The sequence below is a fragment of the Cetorhinus maximus genome, chromosome 10 (assembly GCF_964194155.1).
Source record: "Cetorhinus maximus chromosome 10, sCetMax3.hap1.1, whole genome shotgun sequence".
Classification (NCBI taxonomy): domain Eukaryota; kingdom Metazoa; phylum Chordata; class Chondrichthyes; order Lamniformes; family Cetorhinidae; genus Cetorhinus; species Cetorhinus maximus.
In genome coordinates, this window is record NC_135888.1 from 135199416 (window position 1) to 135219743 (window position 20328).

Here is a 20328-nt window from a genome sequence, read left to right on the forward strand (position 1 = left end):
TCCGTATTTCATACCAACTATCGCTGTGGCGCCTCTCTGGGAGCCTGTAAAAATCGTGGAAACTGGCAGTTATGGCTGTGCGCCATTCCAAACTAGCAGCTTTGGTGAGATTGAGCTCAAGTATCGAGAAGGGAGAGAAAAAGACTTGTAATATTTAAATCCAGGCTGATTCAAAAATATCATCTGAGAAAAAAATACAAGATTTTATTTTTCCACACTTGGAATTCATCCAGTCACATACAATTTCCAATCAATTTTCAAGGGCAGCTCATGTGCAAATCGATTAAGTGAGAATTACAGCGTTAATTCGTTTCTTTAAACATTACTTTCAATAAGCATTAATGACGATGAACAGATGAGAACTATGCGCGAATTAATTGTTTTTGTCGACTTTCTGGAACGTAAGTGATAATGAAGCTGCATTTCCGAATTTTAATACACCTATTTACTTGCCACAATATGAAAATACAATTGAAATGCATATGGGTAATTTTTGTTGAACACTTGTAAATACAATGCATAATTTGTGAAGAAATGCAAAGCAAGCCTGCTTTAAGAAAAGCTTGGTGCAGTAATTGGTTGAGGCTCTTTGTGTCGCTGTCTGCCAATACGGTGCTGAGACGCTGCGAGGGATCTACCCCCACACTCATAATCAAATTCAGACCAAACTCGAGGGGAAAGAGACACAGTGCTTGCGTTTCTTCATGCAGCCATTTTCAGAAGGATCGCTCTGCTCGAATTTATGCATTTTTTTCCATTTAATATCTGCATTTGGATGCAAACAAACACCCATTTGAAATGACAAAAAGCGGAAATCTGATATATGTATAACAATATCCAGAACGATGGCGAAAACTGTCAGCGGCGGCGCATGTTATATTTTACTGCTTTCTATCTCGGACCTGGTTTTCGGCCAAATACGCTATTCTATTCCCGAGGAACTAGAAATTGGTGCCTTTGTTGGAAACATCGCTGACGATTTAAAGATAAACGTTCAGGAATTATCAGTTCGGAAGTTTCAACTGCTCTCTGAAGATGGAAAGAAATATTTCGAGGTAAATGTGGAAAATGGGATTTTAATCGTTAATGAAAGGATAGACCGGGAGCATATTTGCATGGAACGCTCCACCTGTTCTATTTCTTTGGAGCTAGGGGTGGAAAATCCTGTGGACATGTTTCCTATTGAAGTGAAGATATTAGATGTAAATGATAATTCACCGATTTTTCCGACAAGGAGATTGGCACTGCAGATCGCAGAGTCAGTTACACCAGGGACGCGCTTCCCCCTCGAGAGCGCGCAGGATCCAGACGTGGGCACAAACACAGTAAGCACTTATCAGATTAGTTCGAATGAACATTTCGGCCTGGAAATAAAGACAATAAACGATGGTAGCAAAATCGCTGAACTGTTGCTGGAAAAACCCTTAGATCGCGAACAACAATCAACCTTTGAACTGACACTAACGGCTATTGATGGTGGAATCCCGCACAGAACTGGCACAGCTCAGATTATCATTACTGTAGCAGACGTTAGTGACAACGCGCCTGTATTCGGTCATGAAACGTACAGGACAAGTGTGTTTGAAAATGCACCAAAAGGCACATTGGTGATTAAACTACACGCAACTGATTTAGACGAAGGAGCAAACGCTGACTTCAAATATTCATTTAGTAATTACGCTTCACAAAGAGAACGCGAGTTATTCAGTTTGAACGCCGACACCGGGGAGATTAGAGTAAAAGGTTTACTGGACTTTGAAACTGCCGACCTTTATGAACTTGAGGTACAAGCTATGGACAACGCATTAAATGTCGGTCATGCCAAAGTTTTGGTAAGAATAGTCGACATGAATGATAACGCTCCCGAAATAAAGCTGAACTCCGTAAGCAAAATGGTATCAGAGGACGCGGCACCAGGCACCGTGGTCGCTCTCTTTGGTGTTACAGATCGAGATGCTGCGGAAAACGGGCGCGTTCACTGTCAGATTCCGCTTAACATGCCGTTCAAACTTCAAACCACTTTAAGGAATCATTACAAGCTGGTAACCACAGATATGCTAGATCGTGAAACGATTGAAACGTACAACGTATCCATTTCAGCCTGGGATGCTGGATCGCCTGCACTGTCTGCAAACAAAACCATCGCCGTCTTTGTCTCTGATATAAATGACAATGCCCCGCGGTTTACGGAGTCCAAATACAATTTATATTTGATGGAGAACAATACTCCGGGTGCATCCATTTTTTCGGTAACTGCTCTGGATGCTGATTTGGACCAGAATGGAGACATCTCCTATTCTATACTGGAGGATCAGATACAAGACATTCCTGCGTCTGCTTACTTTACAATTAACTCGAAAAGTGGGATAATTTATGCGCTGCTCTCCTTTGATTACGAACAGCTGAAGAAATTCCACATCAAAGTTCAAGCTCAGGATGCTGGAATACCGTCGCTGAGCACTACTGCAGTGGTGAACGTTATTATCTTGGATCAAAATGACAATGCTCCACTTATTGTTTCACCACTAACGTGGAACAACACGGCAGAAATGGTGATTGTTTCTCAATCAACATACCCAGGTTACTTAGTCACTAAGGTAATTGCTAATGACGCAGATTCCGGCCAGAACGCACGGCTTTCTTACGAGCTGGTTGAGGCTACGAATCTGAGTCTTGTCACTGTGGGGCATTACTCCGGGGAAATCAGAATTACCCGAACGTTTACGGCAAAGGACATCACTGCACAGAGATTTGTTGTCTTGGTGAAGGACAATGGGCAGCCGAGTCTGTCAAGCACTCTCACAATCCTATTTACGATTCAGGCGAATATTACAGAAAGTCCGTCTGACCATGTGGATCATTTCAAAAACAAACAAAATGCCTCAGATCTAAATATGTATTTAATAATAATTTTTGGCTCAACAAGCGTCATATTTCTTGCAACCATTATCTTTCTGGTCGCCCTGAAGTGCAAGAATGACAGAACTTACACGCGTGACCACAGCCCTTCCAGTTACAGTTGCTGCATGTGGAGAAATTCCAATGATGTATTTAATCGTAGACCTGCACCAAAAGAAACTTTACATTATTATGGAGCTGGTCAGACGCTCCCTGTTTCCGAAACTCTTCGTTACACGGTTCGCTTATCACCGGAATCGTCCAAGAGTGATTTTCTGTTCCTAAAGACCTCCCATCCTACGTTACCTCTGAGTGACATCGCTGTGCATGACAACATTATGAAGAAGTAATTCAGGCAGTAAATTTATTTTTGCGAGCAATAGAAATGCTTCCGTATTGACCTGAGCAACCGTTATCTGACGAACTAAAATATATATGTTAATCATTCGCAACATCAACTGACGTATACCTTGATGTAAATCATAGGGATATCTGTTTAAAATTGCTTAAGTTGTGATTTCCTGTGCAAGACTTACTTCACTATTCTTTATCGGTCCCCACATTTTTTGTCGCTTTGCATCAAAAGATAGAAGAGACGCACCAGAAATTTTGAAATATTATCTCACGGCACAATTTTCCTCTAAACTAACTGGCTGAGAAGGCAAATCCATTTCCTTTTTAAAGACCATTCTTCTAAAGTAGCTGTTATCATGTTTAGGTTCCGCCCATTGCGTATTTGTTCACAAAATGCCGAGTACAATTGTATATACAAATGTGTTGGAATGAAATTCAATTGTGTGACAACTGCTTCTGACTAGAAGTTATTACATGTTGTAGCAATCAGACAAAACTCATGCGATGCACTATAGTAATGGCATCATATAGGGCTCTTACATCTACTTGAAACATTCTCTCATTGATTATATTCAACCAGACCTTTCACAAGCCAATGGTGAGGTAGAGTGGAATGGAAGTAAATTCGTGATGAGATTTATTAGACCATGGAACGATTTTTAGCGAAATTAGCGGAGGCAGGGCCTATTAAAACATTTAAGGAAAACGTGGGTTAATGAACGCTGCGGAGGAAACCATAGAGACATAGAATGGTATGGTTCAGAAGGGGGGCACTTAGTTCATCGTGTCTATCATGACGACTATTTGGAGGAGCCAAATTTGTCTCAGTAAAGTTTTCCCTTCAAGTATGCACCTAAACCTCTTTTGAATGTTAATGTTGAATCAGCTTTCACTGACCCTGTAATCAATGCCCTGAAGATCATAATAAACCGTTGCGTAAACATTATTTCCTCGTTAACCATCCGCGCCTTGGCCAAGTACATTAAAATTGTATCGTTTGGTTACCGATCCATCTGCAACTCGAACCAGTTTCTCTTTTCTGACACTATTAGAACCGTTCATGATTTGAACACAACTCTCAAATGTCCTCTTTGCATCCCTTGCTTTTTGACAAACAACTCCAGCTGCTCCAGTTTCTGCACATAACTGAAGACCAGTCTTCCCCAATATATTTCTAGTGAAATGTGGTGAAGTTGGGAAGAGTAGAACAGTTTGATATATTTTGGTTAGATCTAACAATGAAACAATATGGACGCAGTTTGCTCAATGGCCTACTGTGCTGCAAAACCCTGTAACCTTATGATATCTCAATACGAATCATAACCGAACACTGCCGTTATTAAGCTTCATTCTAATTTTTAGCTTTGTTCGAAATTTTAAACGATACATTCTAATTACCTTGGTCCCCTTATTTTCAATATATAGTGTCCGCAGTGCAAAAACTCATGTACTAAATTGGCACGAAATACTCATTACATCAATGATTTTACAAAGAAATGTTTATTGTAATGTTCCTACAAGATTACAGTTGTGTAGTAAAGCTGTGCAAGTAGAAAGCCATATTTTCAAACTCACCGGATTGATCGTTACCTAATCTGGGAGGGACTAGAAGTTGTACATTGATTGCATACTCAACCTTCCAAAGCCCAGTGCACGGGCTCTAAAATAAACAAGTAATTAGGGCTACAAAAACACTGTCTATGGGACTCTTGTTGCACCAGTTATCAGATCTTTATAACGGAAAAAGTTCTGAAGAAGAGTCATACGGAGTCGAAACTTTGGCTCTGTTTTCCTCTCCACAGATGTTGTAAGACCTGCTGAGTTTTTCCAGCACTTCTTGTATTTGTACAAGATTTTTATGGTGAAGTACACGAAACCGAAAGTGTAAAATTAATGAATTAACAAACGCTTGATATTTCACTGCAAGGACCACTACTTCACAAGCAAGAAGAAAAAGTAAGGGAGCCCTTTAGCACTCTATTCATATTTCATATTCATTATTCATATTCTATTCACTCAAAGCTGTCTCCTTATTGGTAACAATTACGGCCTATTTAAGCATAAGTGATACTATATACAATATTTTTGCGGCAGCTTGCAAAGAAGCATTGAACATTATGTTAGAAGTGTTCTAACTGCCCTTTGGGTGATAGATATTGGGTGCTTCCCGTTCGATGCGCTCACATACGGATTTGAATCTGCCTGCCCTGGTGTCCATCCTGGACCACTACACTAAAAATGACCTATGCCTCCTAGATTATACATCAAAAGTTGGAACCACAGAAAATTTCTCCCAAGCATGTATCCTCCAGACCTACAATTCTATCCAATCAAGAATCGGGCAAGGCTTGTGACCAGCACAGGCTTTGGGTCTTACTTGCTTGCTTTTCAGCCTTAGTATATTTTCCTTTCGACATAACCGAGGACAATTAGTTCTCATTATAAATAGAATTTAGCTTTTAAACGTGTTTTAAGCTAATTCTAACAAGAATAAGACACAATGGATTGAATCATGCTAATTTAAGACAAACTATACTCTTGCAACCTTAATATTAACTACGACCTAGCAAAGCCTAATACTGATGAAAAATTGGTAAAACGAATTTATTTTGATACGTTTCATGGCTCACAAGTTTCACTTTCCCGGGGATGAGACCGAGATAAAATACAAGACTGAGGCAGCTCGGAGGCTACTTTGTTCTTTTCCATGGTTTCGAAAGCGAGGACATGGACAATTCTGCCACACACGAGGTCACATGTGACGGACCCAGAACCTGCAGACTGAAAGCTGTAGAAATTAGCAAAATAGTTATTCTGATGAAAAGCTCGGGTTCATTTACCTCTTGCAATGCCTGATGCCTAAAAATACCCTCAAAACCCCATGGCATTACACATCACCTTGCTGCATTCATTTCACTGTGCCCTTTTTCTGAAACAGTGTCGCTTATTTATCAAAGAAGTGTACTCTTTCCATAGATATATCCTTGCAAGCTTCTTTTAACAACAAACAGTTACTTTAGTACATGTTCTGCCCCAAAACCAGTGCGTGGTTCAAGAATTAATTGCAACTACAATTCCTCAACTTGGTTGTTAGAACATGAGAATGCAGAAGATAAGAATTTAGAAGTGGGGGTTAAACAGAACGGTGGCAGCAAAATCGACAGAGCGCACGGATAAACGTTTAAAAAACTTTCGATTATGTGACACGTACGCGCGAATGGATTTGCACCCCTCTGTGTCCGCGGCAAGCATCCCACCATCACTTTGCATTTGCATACTCTCATCCTGCAAGATGGGCTGGCCAAGCGAGATTCGAACAAGAACTCATGAAAGTATCATGTACAAAGACGTTTTATTGCGCTAGTTGGCATTGGAACAGTTAAACCTCAAGCGATTGAATAACCTGTGCTTAATTTAGCTGCACAAATACTGCAGGCTTTTCATACTCCTGGTAGATCTCACAATGCCTTCCCTAAATCGCAGCCTAATTCTCCTTTATACATGTTTCTCCCTTTTAGTGTAAAATCCATTGTTCCTATACGCTTTGAAACTTTACCATTGTCCTAATATAAATCTTTGCACGGTGCTAATATTGCCAGAAACCTTTAGGAAAAATAAACACACTGCTTGGCCTAACGTTTCTGGCTAGGTATAAATCCTACCATCTCCTTGGAATTTCAACTGCCCTGAGTTAACTAAAAATTTAAATCCTCCTCACCTTGCATTCTAAAACTTTAGTTATGCTTACATACTTAGCATTTCAACCCTAGCTTCTTTAGATGAGTCAAAGCCTCCAGAACAGATGCCTCCAATTCAATTAAATCGTGCACACACGCGCGCGCGCGCGCGCACACACACACACACACACACACACACATACAGAGACAGGGGCTATCGAAACCCCACTATTAACAAATTTTAAAAATAAATCGCAATAATATTATGGCAATTAATATATTTTCGGGACACCCCTATATATATATATATATATATATACATATACATATATATATATATATACATCCTTGGTATTACCAGGAGTCATTTCAGTCCGGTGTCCAGGTTCTAAATGCCCAATTTTCCCTTTAAGCTTCAAGCTCTTGACAATGCATCTGCAGTTCAGTTGTCTTGTCCAGCAACATGTATAATCTATAGATTAAATGGCTGCAGTAATAAACTCCATCTGAACTTCGAGCTCGAAATTTGTTCAGAAATTTTAAAGGATTTTGATCTGTAAAAACAATTGGGTCTGATGAATTGTTTGCAACGTAAACCTCGAAATCCTGCAATGCCAGCACCAGACTCAGAGTCTCCTTTTTGAACGTTGAATATTTTCCCTGTTGCACATTCAATTTCTGTGAAAAACACCCTATCGATTCTCAATTCCAGTTTCATTTTCTTGCAACAGTACGGCACCAATTCCTTTTTTCCTGCACAATGGCCAACTTAATTTGCTTGGCAAAATTGGGTAATGACAAAACTACTGTCAGTCAATACAGTTTTTAAACTGTAAAATGTATTCTGAAACTCCTGTGTCCATTGACACTTCTTGTTCATTTTTCAATAGTTCAGTCAATGAAGCAAGCACACTGCTAAAATTTTGTATAAATCCCCGGTAAAACCCCACTCATGCCCAGAAATCTCAACACTTTTCATTTTGTTGTAGGCACAGGGAATCAATGATAACTTTAACTTTCACATCTCTCGGAGCCACATGTCCAATGGTATGGCCGAGATATGTAACTTATGCTTTTGCAAATTCACTTTAAGCCACGTTCATCACCACATTGGCCCCTTTAAGGCCACTTAACAATTCTTCCAGATGGTGTAAGAGCTCCTCCCACGTTTGACTGAAAACTATGAAATCCTCAATATAAACTGCACAATTGCTCAGCCCAGCAATTTCTTTGTTTGCCAGTCTTTGAAATTTTGTGGATGCATTTTTCATACCAAATGTCATGGCTTTAAACTGACAAAGTCCATCTGGTGTCACAAAAACCGACATCTCATTTGCTCTCCCCAATAATGGTACTTGCCAATACCCTCCCAGCAAGTCAATATTTGTGATAAACTTTGATTGTCCCACTTCCTCAAGGCAATCTTCCAACCATGGTATAGGATATGAATCCGTTTTTATCGGTGCATCCACTTTTTGATAATCCACATACAGTCATTATGTTCTTTGCAGTTTCAGTACCATGACAATAGGTGAACTCCAGTTACTGCAACTAAACTCAATGATGCCATTTTAAAAAATGAATTACATTTCTTTCTGTACTTGTAACAACGTTGCTGGATTAGGACCTTGTCTTATCGAAGATGAACATTCTACACTCACATCATGTGTAGCTAAATTTGCCCTCCCCAGCTTATACCCACACATAGCTTTGTGTGACTGCAGTAGCTTCTCAAAATCACTTTGATGCTTGTCTGGAAGGTGGCCCAAAATTATATTTAAATTTACAATTGCCCCCTCATTATCCAATTTGATTAGAAGAAAATCAAATTCAGAATCCTTCACTTCTACCTCTTTCTCCTTATCTACCACCACTAATATGTCCTTTGGTCATCTTCCCTGCCAAAGTAATTTTTCATAATATTTACATGTCACACCCTCTGCTTCTTTATACTATCTGGAGTATTTATTAAAAAACATACGTCACTCAGTTTCCTTAAAATCCTGTAAGGCCCACTAAACCTTGCCTTCAATGAGTCACCCAGTACTGGCGAGAAAACTATCACCTTTTTCCCAGCAACACAGCTATGAGCTGTGGCTCTCCTATCTGCCTTCACTTTCATCACATGCTGCGATATCTTTAAATCTTTCTTCATGAACTCACATGCTCTGCCTTATCTTTCTCTGAAGATTAATACATAATCCATAAGCGTATTTTCCGAATTTTGACCAACCAATTTCTCGTGAATCAATTTCAGTAGTCCCCCTACCTCATGACCATAGGCTAATTCAAAAGGACTAAATCCAATCGATACATTAGGAGCTTCCCTGGTGGCAAATAACAAGAATAGAATTCTCTTATCCCAAACCTGTGGATAGCCATGACTGTCCGCCCTTGTCGTCGTTTTTGAAATTTGATGACATCTTTCCAAAGCCCCTTATGATTTAGGATGGAAAGCTATTGACTTAAACAGTTTTATCCCCAAACTGTTCATTATTTCCTTACACAGCTGGGACATGAAATTTGAACTCTGATGTGATTATATATTTTTTGGTAAACCATGGGCAGAATTTTTCGAGCCTGCTAGCAGCGGGTGTGATAGGTGCTGTGCATGGAAAACATGGTGCGACCTGCTTCACAACAGCGTGAAGCCAGGTCAAAATCGCCCACTCAGCTCGCCATCGGCGTGCCACGTTTCCCGCAATCAGTTGGCAGGGAGCTAATTGTAATACATCAGCATATAATTAAAAGGCCATCCCACCAAGTTCCTGGAACCCAGCCGTGTTGTTCCTCCATGTCAGCGTGAAAGCGTGCTGACATGCTTCTCAACATCATGTGGGGGACGTGCACTTGGCGGCCTTCACTTTGGGGGGACTGAGGTGAGTGAGCAGCAGCGTTCAAAACAGCTCGTCTGTAGTTACAGGACAAAGTAGCACCAGGGGCGGGAGCAACTGATGCCTGGACCCGGAGGCGACTGCTGAGGGGTGTGGGGGGGCAGGGGTTGTCTGGGGATAAGTGCTGGCCAGCCTAGTATGCGACTGCTGAGGTGGGAGGGGGGTTGGTTGTCTGGGGGTAAGTGCTGGCCAGCCTCGTATGTGACTGCTGAGGGGGGGAGGGGGAGGGGGGCGGTTGTCTGGCGATAAGCGCTGGCCAGCCTCGGAGTCGGCCATTGCCCATGAAAGTGGGGGGGGTGGGGGGGGGTCAAGTGCTGCCCTGGCTCTGCATCTCGCGCACAGGCAATGAAGGTGGGGGTCAGCGTAAACGGAGGGAGTGGTCACGCATTTGGGACACCTGTATGAACTGATCATGCCTCTACAACTGAGGCAGTTCAGGCGCAGCCACAGTGGCATGAATGGGGTTGGGCTCCGAGGCTGTCCGCTCATGCAAGCAAAGCAGTGGTGCCAAAGGACCACCAAGCGCTCCAGACCTTACCCCCCACCCCCCCCCCCCCCCCCCCCCCCCCCCCGCCCGCTGGCACAGGCTTTGAATGTGCCACCACTTAACTGGACCGCGGAGTAGTTGGACTGCACATGTTGTATAATCTCCTTGCCAATGCTGAATGCTGGCCATGCAGCAGTCACTGCTGGAGGCGCTCACAGCAGCCTGCAATCTCAGCATCCCGGTTTGGACCTGTGTCCCCCATGTCGCAGCTTGGCAGGGCAGCCATGCTGCACCCACAACTCTGGCCATCCGAGGGGTGCTCAGTACTCTTGGCCACACAGGGCCAGGAAATGTGTTAAGCACAGCCATGATAACCACATCTTTCTCTCTTTCATGCTGCAAGAGGCCCACGTCAAGGTTATCGATCCTGGTGACCTAGCTGTAAACCTCATGGCCCGCAGAGACGGCACAGGACTGAGGAGAGAGCGACATGAGGCTCCTGGGTGTGCAAAGGCAGCTGCAGCAACCTCATGAAGAAGGGGAAGCAGGGGCTCCTGCACAAGCTGCCCAGGAGCAACAGCAAGTCATGTCTGGTTGGCGCCTCTCATTACCCAGGGTCTATAGACACCGCCTGCCATTTATGCAGATGATTGAGAACCAGTGTCGCCGACGACTGTGCATGTCTAGGGACCAGGTGGCTCACATCTGCTACTTCCTGCAGGACTTGACGCCAAGGAGACATGGAGGGCATCCACTGCCAATGGCTGTGAAAGTGACTGTGGTGCTACATCTGTATGCTAGTTTCTACTTTAAGGGCTACACAGGACACTTCTGTGCGATGTCACAATCTGCCACCCACAACTGCATCCATGAGGTCACAGATGCCATCTTCTCCATGGCACACAACTTTGTGCATTTTTCCTGGGGCAGGGACAGCAGAATGCAAGACCCATTGGATTCGCCCTGATCTCGGGATGCCCACAGATACAGAGTGCGTTTGACTGCACTCATGTGGCACTCAGTTCCCCATCGCTACACTCAGTGAACTTCATCAGCCGCAAGGGCTTCCACTCGTTGAACATGCAGCTGGCATTTGACACCAGAAACGCATCCTGCAGATGTGTGTACAGTTTCCAGGGAATGCGCACGATGGCTCCACCCTGAAATGCTTTCAGATCCCTGCAGTCTCCCAGGGTCCACAGTGTCTGAAGTGTTAGCTCCTTGGGATCAAGGGCTACCCGCAGAAGCTGTGGCTGATGACACGCATGTGGCAGCCTCAGACTGGAGCAGAGCGACGGTATAATGAGGCTCATGTAGCAGCTCGCAACATGGTGGAGCAGACCACCGGTCCCTGGGCGAGTCCGGTGGAGCCCTGCAATGCAGTTCGCAGAGCGTGTTACGAATTGGCATCATTTGCTGCGTTCTTTACAACCTGGCACTCTAACGGGGAGATGAGCTGGCTTAGGAGGACGCCGATGGAGACGAAGGTGAGGGGGTGCTTGGTGGCGATGATGGTGGGGCTGAGGCTCTCGCACTGCTTAGACGAGGCAGGCACGCACGGAATGCTATCATAGCTGCCAGATTTGTGGAGAATGAAGATGACATGCAGTGAGCTGCCCCCATAGATCCTCATATCACAGTTGTCAGCGTTTGACTCCAGTCTGACTTATGGCAACTCCAACACCCCCGCTGAAAATACTCCTGTTATGGCGGTGCACTGGAGGCCCTAATAGTCGCTCAATCGCAGGAGGATGGTGATAACATGCAGTCAGGACATGCCATAGATCTTCAAATAGCCCCTGACAATGTTTGACTCCTGTCTTGCCGATGGCAGGTCGCTTGCGCTCCATGATCAGGGTCATCTCAGAGGCACAGCAATGAAGCATTAGACAAATCTGATGCTGTGCACGCCTTCAGCAACACAGCCCTTCAGGAGCTGGCGCACAGCATCACTGGTCGCAGATACTGGTGTGGTGAGGGTCTGCCCCACCTTAAAGGTACTGAGAGAACACAGAGAGAATGGGAGAACTCTGTGGCGCCTGCAAACTACATTCTGACAGCAATTACCATCTCTGACGTGGTGCAGGCATCAGTCATGTTTCCAGGGAGTGCGAGGCTGGAACAGTACTGTGGCCTGAAGGCCACATAGAGCACAGGGAAGACGCCTGGACTGAAACATCTGCCTTTTGTCTTCTGCAGAAAGGTTTGACATCTGAGTGACAAGAACACTGTTCGTCAGAACAAGGAACCATAGGCAGGGTGACACCCTTAGGAGTTTATTGACAATAGTGAACAGTATGTACAAGTGATCAACACCTATGCCCAGGCTGTGCAACTGCTTTTACCTAACTTTCCTAACCCTTCTGCAATGCCTTGTTGCTTCCCGAACATCCACAGCAGAGGTAGAGGAAGCCTGCTGTCTGTGATGCCCTGTCTGTGAGGACTTTGGCGGACTTCCTCTGGAGGGGCGAGACTTGGTGGGCCCCAGCATGCTTTTAGGATCCTGCTGTTTGGCAGTGGCACCCTCCACGGCCTGTAATGCTGGCGCTGCAGAGATCACTGAAAGAGGGGATGTGGATGGGCTGGTCACTTCCAGAGTCAGCTGGGTGGATGGCCCCAGAGTGTTCTCCTGCTGACTGTCCTCCCTATGGGTGCCCGAGGGATGCTCGCTCTCTCCGTGTGTGTAAGGGTTAACTGGAGTGAGATCAAGCTGCCCAGCAACCCTCTCACATACACACTGTTGGAGTCCAACTATGGCATCAGTGATGGAGATAAGCCCTCGCAGCAGTGCAGGAGTGACTTACTGGGCCAAGGACTCCATTGCGGCCACCATCCGACCAGTGTTGACCTCGGTGCGTTGCATTGCCGGAGCTATCACCTCAGCCTGAAGGCGGACGGACGCCCCCATTGTGCCTAGCAATCTGAGGATTTCAGTGGACACCCCGTCCTGATGTTCCCTAGCTTGCCTTTCCAGCCCCAGCAACTGTGACATGACTGAGTCCAGAGGCTGTCATCGGACTCGGACTCAGCAAATTTCTGGCCTCCAGCACTCCTCCGATTGCTAGGGAAATGAGGCCCCTGACTCCACTTGTGTGGATCAGAAAGTTGCAATGTACTCACCAGATTATTATCCCTTGGCTACTCTAAAGCTAGGTGCAAACGAGGTGTGTGGTTCTACACTGGTGGAGACTGTGGGTGAGCGCTGTGACGGGAATTCAGGGAGGGTGTCTTCAGATTCCTCTTCAAAGGTTTCTTCGTGGCTTGGTCAGAGGCCCTGGGTCATGGACTCTGTTGGCTGTTTGGCAGATGCGCCTGCGAAAGCAGGGGGAGATAGTTATTGCATGGCAGTGGCCTGTGAAAGAGGACACATCACTCACGGCATTGTTGTCTGATGGACGTTGCACTGCTGGATCCTCACTTGGTAGAGCAGCGCTGAACTCACCATCAGCACAGGGCCGGTCCTGTTATCGCCGGCCAGCTGGGTGGCTCTGTATTCAAATTCTGCCAGTAGTTTGATCTCCAGCATCCCTCTACCTGTCTGCGACCTTTACCTCCTGTTGCATGCCAGTTTGTCCTGCATGGATAAAGATGGGGAAAATGTTTCAGGACACCTGCCGGGCCAGATGATAAGTATGCCTGGCCTGTCTGCGTGGCGAGTGGTTCCATGGACGGGATGAGAGCAATGACGGTCTGTGTGAAACATTGAATGGTAATGTCCCTTGCACTGACAGTGAGTGAGATCTCTGTGGATGTGTGATGGGTTTGTGAGTGTGTGAATTGGGAGTGATGAAAAGAGTGACTTTTCCTTGTGGAACGGAGGAGGTCACTCGTCCTTTTGTGGCACTGGGTGTCTGCCCTCCTCTGCAGGGCATTTGTGCTGACCACCGCTGCCACCCCTTCCCAAGCTGGGTTGGTGACTTTGCTGTCCATTCTGAAGACAGTGTGTAGCCACAGCACATCCCAGCGGGCCTCCATGGCATCCAGCAGTCGCTGGATTGAAGCGGGGGGCTGCAATCTTTTTTCCTTTGCTGGCCATGTCTCCCAGGCAGCTGTGGTGAGCTGATGGTAATTAGCGCTTTGCTGGTGGCTGCCTTGTAAAGATGACAGCCGGTGCGGTGCAACAGCGTGGTGCTGGTGGGCAGGCAAATGAGAGCTTGCCCACCAAGGAAATGGTGTGTTTCGTGAGAGTGAATAAACAATGAGGCAGGCTCGGGACGATACAGCGTGAAAACCCACCATTTTCTTCGGTGGGTACAACTCCATTTTACCCACTCACTATCAAACTTAGTGAAATTATGGGAAAATTCCGCCTCATAGCTCGTAAAATAATCAGTCACCTCTTCCACAATTCTGTTTGCTGTAATATTTCTCAACGATATCGCTTCAGGAAATCTTGTGGACACATCCATTGTTGTCACTATGTACTGATTTCCACTTTTAGCCTTAGGGAGGTGGCAGATGAACTTCAACACCTTTCCTCTGCCTTTTCACTTACTCTTCTGACTGTTTCGATCTGTGAGCTGATGATCTTGTTACCACACAATTTGGAAACAACCCAGGATGCTCTTTCTGCAACGCTTCTGTTAAAAACACCTCTACAGGCTGCTCAGCTACCATAGCCTTCACCGAAATCTGTGACCCAGCTGCATCGTTACATAAAATAAATTGAACCCGTTCAATGGAATAGATTTAGCACCTCCATGAACCTCACTTATTATCACCTGCTTCTGCAATGCTTCCTCTGAAAAACAAATATCACTAACCTACAATATTAAGGATTCAGTCACCCTTGTGCTCCCAACATTTTGATATCTTTACCTATTCCACGCTGTATACATGGAAAGACTTCTCCTTCACAAGCAAAATCTTTAAACATTTCTGCTACCTGTACCTCAGAAATCCCTTGGGCAAATTGTGAACACCTTCCCACTTCTTTACTTATCACTTATTCCTGTTTTCCCTATGCAGAAATCACTTTTTTTTTTCCCAGTGGCTAACCTCAGAGCCCACAGTACTTTTATTTCCAGAACTTTTATGCATCTCAATAACCACAACAGATTTTCCCTGCAACTCCCAACAACTGACTTGGGTGTGCCCAATTTTTTTAGAATGGAAACAGCTCACCTTTCGAGTGTCAGTTCTATCCTCAGCATATGCCTTTTTATTCTGCGAAAAGACTTCCTGGGAATTTCTACCTATTCCTTCTCTTCCCTGACTACCCACCTTCTTTTCAGATTCCATCTTTCTGCCCTCCTCCGATTTAAAATGGTGGGAGAAAAGGTTTAGTTCTATGAACTAAGTCATAATCGTCAGATATTTCTGCCGCTTGTCTAACTGCTTTAACCCCCTGTCCTTCCACATGAGTTCTCACTACTGAAGGATTTAAATCTTTAACTTATTGCAAATTAATTACTTCTCTAAGGGTTGCATATGTTGTCTCTATGTTTAATGTGCCATATCCACTGATATTAGTTTGTTTTGCCCTCTCAAATTCAATATAAGTTTTCCCAGACTGTTTTCATTATATTCCTAAATTTTTGCCCCTATGCCTCAGGAACCAACACATATGCAGTCAATATAGCCTTTTTTTTTTATCACATCACTGTGAGCTGACATTTCTATTGACAGTGAAGCATATGCCTCATGTGCTCTACCCACTAACCTAGATTGTAACAGCAATTTTCAGTTTTCTTATGGCCATTTCATCTGCTTAGCTACCTTCCTTACTGAAATAAAAAACACTTCCATATCTTTTTCTTCAAACCTCAGAGGAGTTTGCACAAATGTAAACATCTCCCCATTGGGTTTTAGCTTAATGGTTTTTTCATCATCAGGACTTTTCTTGGCAACTGAAGTCTCTTTTTTTAAACTCTAGCTTTTTAATTCGGCATTCTCTGTCTCTTTCCTTTTCTCTCTCCTCCATTGCTAACTTTTCCTCTGGGCACCAAGTTTTCACATATTTTGAAATAATCTCTATTTTTTCCCATTCTTTCTCTGCTGCCTCTAGTTCCAGTTTTTTTTTTTATTCCCAATGCTTTTTCTTTTTCTTTTGCCTCCAATACAAGTTTTTTCAGTTCCTTTGCTTGTTCAACTTCAAGATTCTTCATTGTTAACTGAAGTTTCACTGCCTCCAGCTGCGACTCAATAGTCGTGTCAGGTATCACTTCCAACTTGAAATGTAATTGTATCACTTCAACTATTCCTGCTTTCTTTGCCCCTACAAGTAACCTCGACTTTAACTTATCCGCCATCTGTTAAATTTGCCTTAGATACTTTTTGTAACCCAATCAGAGTTATACCTTCTACTTCCTAAAATGTTATAGCCACGGATACGCCTATTTTTGCAGTCTCCCCACTTCACAAATCTCTCACACCAACTCCTGAATTAAAAGTTCTTCTCATATTCATACCCTTCCGATTCCCCAACCCCAAACCAATCAAGGGATTTCAAATACCCCTCAAAGAACCCCCAATTTGTTCTGACGTGGTAGATGATGTGTGTCAGGTGGATCAAATCCATGAGGCAAACTTGATCACACTATCACATCAGTTTTGCAATTTGTATTTGTTTCAGATGTGTTCCCAGAATTCAAAAGTAATAAGACACCAAGACTTCAGAGAGTTGTTTAGAAAACTAAGTTAAATGTTTATTAACAAAATAAAGATTTCAAGCACATACATAGGTCTATAAATCACTGCTATAATAACACTTACAACCCCTAGTTAATCTGGCTTCCAGTCACACCCCCGTTAAGGCAATGATAAAAGAAATGGATTTTAAACATACTTGGGTAAGTCAACAAAATACCCGCGACAGTAGAATTCAAAGTAGCTTTTCCCAGCTTCGGGTTCTGTAGACTGCAGGCTTAATGCCCAAATACTGGAGACCTTTCACACCTTCTGGTAGATCTTACAATGCCTTCCCTAACACTTAGCCTCATTCTCCTTTATACACCTTTCTCCATTTCTAGAGTTACATAGGGATGGAAGACAGTATGTCAACAGGGAGAGATCAGCGAGATTGGGAGGGCACACTGTTCTTCACCAGATTAGTAAGGTTGCTGAAGTGCTGTCCCGGGCTGCGGGAATGAGGATGTAATTGGCATGGGGATGTTAGGTGGCTGGGTGGTGGTGGCAGTGGCTGGATGGAGCCCAGCTCTTCTGCCCTATGTCAAGATGACAGCAGTCACCCTTTCACTCATGCCACTCTGTCTTTGCCATTGCTGTAGCCAAACTACTGTTGATCATGCTGAGATGCCAGGCTCTCTGAGCCCAGAGCTACTTGAGGTCATCACCAATTTCCATCTGCAGAATGCACCATGGAAAATCAGCAGCCATTAGCCATGCTGCAGCTTCTGGAGCAACGCTATTTAGAAGCACTAGGACAGGTAAATCTATACTTGAGTTATGCAATACGTGTGTCTTGTTGACTTTTGCGTGCAATGTGACGTGATTTCACTTGTAAATGTATTTTCAAATGTGCATGTTTGAGAGTCATATTTTTGAAATGTGGTCAAGCTGATGCTCTGATGTTCGACGACAAAGATCATCAAAAGAGTATGGGTTTTTGGGTGAATGATGATTTGGGGTTGGGTGAGATCTTCGCAACAGCAGAGCCAGTAATGAGATGTGTCGGTTGATTCCTTACATCACTTTGCTCCTCCTTTTCCGCTTCATGTTCCTGCTTCACAACTGTTCACATTATAACTGGTGGCAAGGCCTTCCACAAATTATGATGAGCTTGTGCAACATTCAGCAGTCCACAAGGAATTGCTCCAGCATGCCAATGGGCTGTCCTATCAAATTTCCCGTGACTTTAATTCAATGCATGCACATGGGAATGGGTTGGGTATCAGACTGAAGAGGGTACCCCCTCCATCGAGCAACTACCACATAGGCCAGTTGAAGAGAAGAAGTTACAATCCCCAATCACACAGCGACTACAGAGACTCAGGCTTCCTTTAATCGGTTTTATTCAAGCATATGCAAGGGAGCCACAATTATTCCTAAGAATGAAGACCCAGCTCTCAGATTGATTACATTTCATTACTTTTGTACCTTTTTTTATCATAATACATTTGAGTACATTTGAATACATCCAATTGGTAACCAGCACACCGGTCTCATGCTAACTCTATCCTATTGGGTACACAAACATGTGATTTTGCTAACCAATTATTCTAAAGGTGGTATACATAATTATATTATCCAATCAAAATTAAAACACATACACAAAGACCTTGGTTCTCACAGCTCAAGACTGTTGTTGTTTCTTCAAAGCCCCCTCTTTGTCCATCGCATGTCTTCCCATATCTAAGCGAAAACCATCTGCCCCTTCCCTATGTGAGAGGGGAGTGCACTTAATGTATTTTATGTCCTGCCTGTGTCTTTAGCCTGACTCTCAAGGCTGTGCAACGTTCATCTGGTATCATCAACTCTTAATATGCTTAGCAGCCATGTCTGCCTGGAGATTTTAAGTGTTCTTCCACAAATTCTTACAGTGTTTTATTTTAGCATTTTTAATATTCCCCTAACAGTCGTCATCAGCCATGTGCCCTTGGCACCCAATAGCTGTCATCATCTACACACATATATCCATCAAGGCTACGAAGGAAAAAAACAATGGCGTTCATCAACAGGGAGGGCTTCCATTCCATCAATGTTCAACTGGTCTACAGCCACTGAAAGCATATCCTTCAGATGTGCGCCCAGTACCATGGTAGTAGCCACGATAGTTACATACACTGGCAGTACCAGGTGCCACAAATTTTCCAACTCTTTGTGTGTCTTCAAGGCTGCTTTCTCGGGATAAGGGGTAACCATCTAAGACCTAGCTACTCACACACGTGAGGAACCCTCGAATGCAGCAGAGTGGAGATGCAATATCTGCCAAGGATCCATCCGAGTCACGATCGAACAAACAACTGGTCTGCTGAAGATGAGATCACCTGCGGCATACTAACCTGGGTGAGCCCGTTAGTATGCCGCAGCAAGTTTCTATTATAGGCATGCGGTTTGCGGCGATGCACACAATCTACCAGTGCAGAGGGGAAGGGCTTGCATTATGAGAAAAGCATTGTTCGCAACTCCTCACCTGATTATGAGGTGTGGGGGAAACTGTTGAGTATGCGGCACGGGACGATGAACCCTTTGTATTGCAGGCTTGGTATAATTTCCTACATAGCCGTTTCATGTGACCCAGATTTCATTTTTACTGTCAGTGCTATTAAAACTTAATTTAACGCAGAACAGCTGTCACTTCATTCATCTCACACTCCACCGCCTAGTGCCCAGGTTCATTATGTGCAGTGACAAAGCTGAGGAGCTGACCAAATGCGATCTGTTTCACCGCTGGCAGCCCATCGAGGGAGCAAGCGTGTTTTTGACATCTGACCAGGCAGCGGGAAGTGCAGGGACCCTACGTTTACAACGGTAAACGTAAGATTAATTGAGTGGCACTCAAATACTGTATCAATGCTTTGCATGTGCAAATGCTAAACACCCGTGCACTCAAGGGTCTCTAACTGATTTCTTTAACAAGCTTTCGTGTGCGGCGACCAGGTCTGATATCAGCACTTACAGCAGAGGTGAAGAAAAGATGATAATGCCCAATGGCTCAGGTTGACCTCAATGGTCGTCGTCCGGCTGCCTGAGATCTGTTGAGCTATGGCATGCTGAGGAGTTCCTTCACAGGAGCAGGAGCTGCTTTCAGTGGAAGGAGCCATATATAACACGCCTGAGGCATGGCAGCACTCATGGTCTGAATGAACTCCTCAATCGTCTGCACATGGCGCAGCAGAACCTCTGGAAGCTCCGCCAGATGTTCTCTTACCTCTCGTCTCAGCTCCAGCGGACGACTGTTTGAATGTCATGAATCTGGCGATCACAATGGGACTGATCTCCCACTGTCCTCTGGCTGTCAGTTGCCTTGGCTGTCGCAGCCTCTGATAGCTGCTCGGATGATGTGTCCACCCCCTTGTGACCCACCGATTTGACATGACCTGCACACATGTAGGGT

General features: G+C 44.4%; 1 pseudogene across 1 annotated transcript; it reads left to right on the forward strand.

The window, feature by feature from the left end:
- The first annotated feature begins 627 nt into the window (after positions 1-627).
- Positions 628-4271, forward strand: LOC144686066 (protocadherin alpha-C2 pseudogene; annotated as a pseudogene). The gene has a single exon (XR_013577844.1). The product of XR_013577844.1 is annotated as a protocadherin alpha-C2 pseudogene (transcript).
- Positions 4272-20328: the final 16057 nt, after the last annotated feature.